General features: G+C 45.3%; 1 protein-coding gene across 2 annotated transcripts in view; it reads left to right on the top strand.

Moving 5' to 3' along the window:
- The first annotated feature begins 3,511 nt into the window (after positions 1-3,511).
- The window catches only part of LOC109481417 (bone morphogenetic protein 3-like), a 53,760-nt gene continuing 51,414 nt past the window's right edge, over positions 3,512-5,857 (top strand). The window contains exon 1 of one of the 2 annotated variants that reach the window (XM_019783977.1): positions 3,512-3,771. The gene's annotated coding sequence lies outside the window, so the exon portion shown is untranslated. Of the gene's footprint in view, positions 3,776-5,857 lie in introns of both variants that reach the window. The other variant, XM_019783976.1, reaches the window with a different exon arrangement.

Raw genomic sequence — 5,857 nt, 5'->3', positions numbered from 1 at the left:
AGGATTTTAATTTGCATGTTCTTGCCTAAAGTGGTGTGGGCTAAAGGCAGTAGTTTCACATGAAACGTTTACGTAAAGAATCATTTAACAATTCGGCATTAAGCAGAACAGTATCTGATAGGCAAGACACTGTGGCCAAAAGATCTGCTTGGAGATTCCCAAAGACATGTGTAGAACACTGAGCCACACCCTACATCTGCTTGGAGCATAGTGACCACCACCTCTTATAACCGCAAGTGTAAGAAAAAAAGCAAAAACAAAAAAACAAGGATTTTTCAACAAACGCTCCTGCAGTTCCATAAAAAGCTGCTAGGGGGCCCAAACTCATGTCACTTCTTTCATATCCCAAGAGCTACCTACCAACCAAAATTCGTGACCCTAGCATGTCCAGATCGCGAGATATCAAAACCGGAAGTTCTGCTGCAGTACCAACAAAAGCTGCCAGGGGGCCCAAAATCTAATCATTTCTAGGTATCATCAAGACCTACCCACCTACCAAGTTTCATGACAATGCATATTAAGCTTCTTGAGTTATGCTGTTCACAGAGAAACGGACAAACGGACAGACGAACAAACGCTACGGAAAACATAACCTTCTTGGCGAAGGTAAAAAGTCTATTTTCCCCCGGTAATTCCGTGCTGTAGGCCATGATAGGATAATGACAGGGTTCGGTACTGCCGCTACTAATTTACACCCATTATCCAGGCATGCCCTCCCACTGACGAATCAGGACTCTTCACGTCTGAAGTGTCCTACCCCGGAGCGAACAGGCTTAACACGGATAATGTAATGGTATCAATCATGTACAGTAACTTACTAACACTCTCCGTGGTCTACTGTGTAGCAATCGTGTAGCCTCTACCAGGCTTCGGAAGGCGGGTGGATAGAGTACAAATCGTTCAAATAGAGAGGAGATAACATGCCAGGGGAGTTTGTCTGCTGGGAGAGGACATCTTCGGGTGCGGCAAACTGTTCTCTCCAGCAGACCGACTCCCCTGGTATATTATCTCCTCTCTATTTGGCCGATTTCTACTAGGAAAATCATGTACAGTAAGTTACGTACACTCTCCGTAGTCTACTGTGTAAGGTATCAAGCTAGCCTGGAGTCCAGCCATTTTAGCTTTGGGTGGAGGATCTTGGAGAGCGGACCAAAGCTAACAAGGCTGGACTCCAGGCTAGTATCAATCATGTACAGTAAGTTACTAACACTCTCCGTAGTCTAGCGTACCTAGTCTCCACCAGGCTGAATAAATGAATGAAAGACTTTTATTGTACATTTTTGCTCATTGCGAACTAAGAACAGGTCACGACAAATAGCGATGGTAGACTAAAATATATCTGAAACTACATATGTACAGGTTCTGCTTCTTCTCGCTTCTTAAGACAGTTGTAAATGTAAGAACAGATGGAGCTTATGGAGGATTGTCGAGTTTCATGAGGAATGTGAATTTTTCTTTTCTATTTAAAAAAAATCTAAAACTAGGAAAATTTATCTTAAAAAGGCATGCGCCATGCGTTGTGTCAATTGAATATGACCGTTTTTACCTTGCTTATGTTCCTTTTTTTTTTCAAAGAAAATTTTAGGAAAGTGTATTGGAGAAATGGGCGGAGCGATTCAGCTATGGAGAAAATGTGGATAATTTCCTGCACTCTTCATTTTAAAACAACACGAAATTGTTTTACAGCATCCTTCGTGGGTTGCCCTCGTTATTAGACCAATAATGGAATAATGGAAACACTTTCCATAACGAGAATTCCTGAGCGCATACCAGGCGAGGTTGATCGACATGTTTGACCGAAATGAAGGGGTTTCGCCATTTCAAATGTAGCACCATTTCCGGACAATTAAAAAAACGCTGCTTTCAACGTAATCGTCTCCCCTGTAGTGCATGCTCGGCAAATGATTGATGATGATTAAGTTTTTTTTTTGTTGTTGTTAAGGTGGATGTTTTAAGATTGGGAATCTTGCAATTGAGTAAGTACACTGTGGTCGATATCTAGAGCGAAACGGTGAAACATATTACAGGAGGACCTGTTCTAAATTTCTTGCTTCCTGACTTGGGCCAGTTTGGGTCAGTGTCTTTCCGTCATTTGAAGGAATTTGTGGTGACACAAAAAAATTTGCATTTTGCCCATCATCTTTGACGGACAAAAATTAGCCTTTAAAGATTATATATAGAAAAGATATGACATAAGACTAAGCTTCGTCTACCAAGAAAAAATTGCCTTTAAAATGCAGGAAACAAGGTTAAAGAGGGTCAAGATGTCAAAAATTTGCCTCCGGACCCCCTGCTAGACTAGGATTGTCGCCTCAGGTGACTTTAGCGCTCGACATGACATATTATAACGTCAAACAAAGTTGAGAAGACGAAACAAAAAAATGAGGCTGGCTAGAACATTGATACAAGATACAAGATATCTTCATTGTAAGTCGTAGTGTTGCCACTGAATTAAAAACCGAAGTACAATGCATATGATTGTAATCTTGTGACCTGTGCTTATCCCAATTGGGCAAAAATGCACAATAAAGCTAAAATTAAGGTCTTCCTTCATTCATTCAAGTCATTTAAAAAGGGGATATCAACAAAACATGGGCATATTGGTTACACTAACGTTACATAAAAGGACCTGATCTATCTCCACTTTGAACCGGAGCTCTCAGGTGCGATAACGATCTCTGAGAACCAGCGATAATTTGTACCTGGTAATTACGGAGTCGTTCGGCTGAATGACGGCGGGTTTGGGCGCGATGATCCTTGGAGCAGGCAGGGGTCACGCCTAGCCTCGTGTGCAGGCCTCGGGGCGGGCAGGAGTTTTGAGACTGCGTCTTGTAGAAGTTTTAACGCGTTCTTAGCCTCTACCAGGCTTCGGGAGGCGTCTGGAAAGAGTAGAAATCGGCAAAATAGAGAGATAGCATGGTAGAACAGTTCTCTCCAGCGGACCAACTCCCCCGGCATGCTTATCTCTCTATCTGGCCGACTCTTATTTCTACTCTTTCCAGTCGCCTCCCGAAGCCTGGTAGAGGCTAGGCTATCTTACAACCAGCCGCTGTACAGGCGGGTACAAACCTTCTCTGAGCGGCTGGTTGTAGGATGGCCGGCAAAAGAACGCGTTAACAATTCTACAAAACGCAGTATCAAAACGAGAACTTGAATTCATATAACAATAATTAGTTTCTTTTGTATTTGTTAACTGTATCCGTTCATCATGTTTTGTTGTGACCTGTGTGACAAAAACGTGCAATAAAGGTCGTCATTCATTCATTAAAACTTCTACAAAACGCGGTACCAAAACCCCCGCCCTCCCGGAGGCCTGCACAGGAGGCTAGACCAGAACAATACCAGCTCGGCAGCCGTCAGGATACCTGTGGTTGTTTTTGATCTCACACCTGGTGTATCTCTATTATCCAGCTGACTTGCCGGCAACAAAGGAGGCTGTAAGGCGGCGGACCGAAGCCTCTTATTACTCCCACCCCTGTACCGAGGCGCTGGGCAGGGGTCAACATACTTATTAGGTACCCGCCTGGGGCGGACCAGGTGTGGAGGGTTGTGATGCTCGCTTTTTAGCTGGGAATGTGCGCTTAACGAGCACAGGTACGCAGGAAGACGGGCTACCTGCGCGCAAGTGTTTGTAGCAGAGTGACCAGCGGAGGCGTCAGACGTCACTGCCACGCTACCTGACGTTTCGGGATAACACCTGACGTTGTAGCGTTAGGACCGAGTGAGGGGCTAAGAATTGAGTTGTGGTGCACCGTGGGGACACGTTAAGTGGTAGGTGCGTACAGGTTATCTTGTTGTTGTTGCCCAGAGCAGTGATTTACCGTAAGCATGCTCGGGTACAGTTCTGGATACTAGATAGTCACCGCCACGCTACCTGACGTTTCTGTAGAATTATGTAAGACGCCTTTGCGTTAGGAGTGAGTGAGGGAGGGACTGAGAGTTGAGGAACTGTGGGGACACGTTAACTGGTAGGTGTGTACACCTTACTCTTATTGTTGTCCAGAACAGTGATTTACCGTAAGCATGCTCGGGTACAGTTCTAGATACTAGATAGTCCACGCGTATCCAGAACCGTGGCTGGGGCAAATCTACGTTCTTGGACACGCGGAGACTATCCAGAACCGTGCCTGATTCTAACCCATTCAGGAATAGAACTAGATAGGCCCTGATTCTGGATACGATACCTGTTACAGTTCAGACACTGTTAAGGCACAGATATATATCTGACATGAAGAACCAACACGACACTGGGCGGTCGCACGCAGTTGGATTGCGTAACGATATATAGGTTCTGTCAAGCCCTACTCGTGTTTGGTACAGACGTTTCAGTCTTAAGGTTGTTTTTATGCTTTCGTTTCGTCTTTGAGCGAATATGTTTCAGTAGGCTTCGCCAGAAGCCTTTAAGAACATTGTTGCCCGTAGGGAAAGTAACAACGACAACATAAGCCAGCTATGGCTTACATTTTACTGATAGACAACTCATAAAGCACAAAGACCAATATTCGGTATACAGTTTCACTCGCCTAACCGAGAATTGTACCAAGCAACTATATATTGCCAACGTCAAATCTTGTCTGTTTTAGAGAATACAAAGTTATAGAGTGGTGGAAGAGAGTACTGTGCTGTATTGTATTGTACAATGTGAAATCGTGCTTCGATTATTCGTCACATTATTCGCCATACCATAAGATTACGATAGCAAAACGCGGGGGCTGTCTTATTATGAGGATTTACTACGTTTGTGGAAGGAATAATATAACAGGTGACAATCATGATCACCTCTTCAGGATGTCAACACTGGGACCAGACTGTAAGGTTTGAACCACTCACACCGGAAAGAACCCCAACTCTTTTCTATAAGTGTGATGGGTTCTTTAACGTGCTAGGTTAGGTTAGGTTAGGTTAGGTTAGGTTAGGACGTCCCTAACCAAAGCTACGTGCTCATGTTCACTTCAGGACATAGGTGTTAAAGGCCTTTCCCAAGTACACACTAGTAGGACCTGCCAGGGATTCAACCCCCAAGACTTTCAACAACCTTAACCACAGGACCACCTTGCTACCGGTCGCGAATGAATCAGTACATTCTGGAGCGAGCAAACTCGAGTCTTTAGCGGAACAACACTCCTGGCATGTTATCTGTCTAGTTGGCCAATTTCCTGTTCTATCCAGCCGCTTCCGAAGCCTGGTAGAGGCTACCTAAAGACAACATCCTCCCGTACCTGTGTGAGTTAGTCCACTAGTTAGTGCATTCTGAAGCGACAAACTGCACTCCTGTACTAGGCTTTAGCTAACCAACTTTCCTGGCAAGTTATCTATCATTTTGGCCAACTTCTACTCTGTCCATCCGCTTCCAAAGCCTGGTAGAGGCTACCTGAAGACAACGTCTCCCCGTATGTACGAATATGAGTCATCTGGGGCACAGGTTGTCTCTATTTGGACAGCTGAAGGATGGCCGTTGCGTCACGAGGAAACTCACCTGTGTGTGAGTAGGGTGGGCGTGTCTGCTGGGCGCTACCTGCCGCCTCCAGCCATCCTCACAAACACCGGACAAAAAACCTCCACACTATAAATCAGCTGCGGCTAATAGCCGAACAACGAACCAATGAGCGGGAAATAAAAGAGCCACTTCAGGATGGAGGGATAGTTGATGGATTGGGTATCCGGATGATTGCTGGATCCCCCCTAGGGTCAATTCAAACCGTGTTCTCGATCGGGAAGTCGCGGTTTTGGTGAGTGTGTGAGGAGGGGAGGAGAAGGTCGGCAGTCCGTTGGTTCCCACACCGCAGGAGCAAGCATCTGTCAGCGAGGTGAGTTTAAGTCCTGTATCTGCTGTATAACGCCAGGCTGGCAGGACGTG

The sequence above is a fragment of the Branchiostoma belcheri genome, unplaced genomic scaffold, assembly GCF_001625305.1.
Source record: "Branchiostoma belcheri isolate BF01 breed outbred unplaced genomic scaffold, Haploidv18h27 scaffold55, whole genome shotgun sequence".
Taxonomy (NCBI): Eukaryota; Metazoa; Chordata; class Leptocardii; order Amphioxiformes; family Branchiostomatidae; genus Branchiostoma; species Branchiostoma belcheri.
The sequence above is the reverse complement of the archived record's forward strand: the minus strand, read 5'-3'. Positions and strand labels throughout refer to the sequence as shown.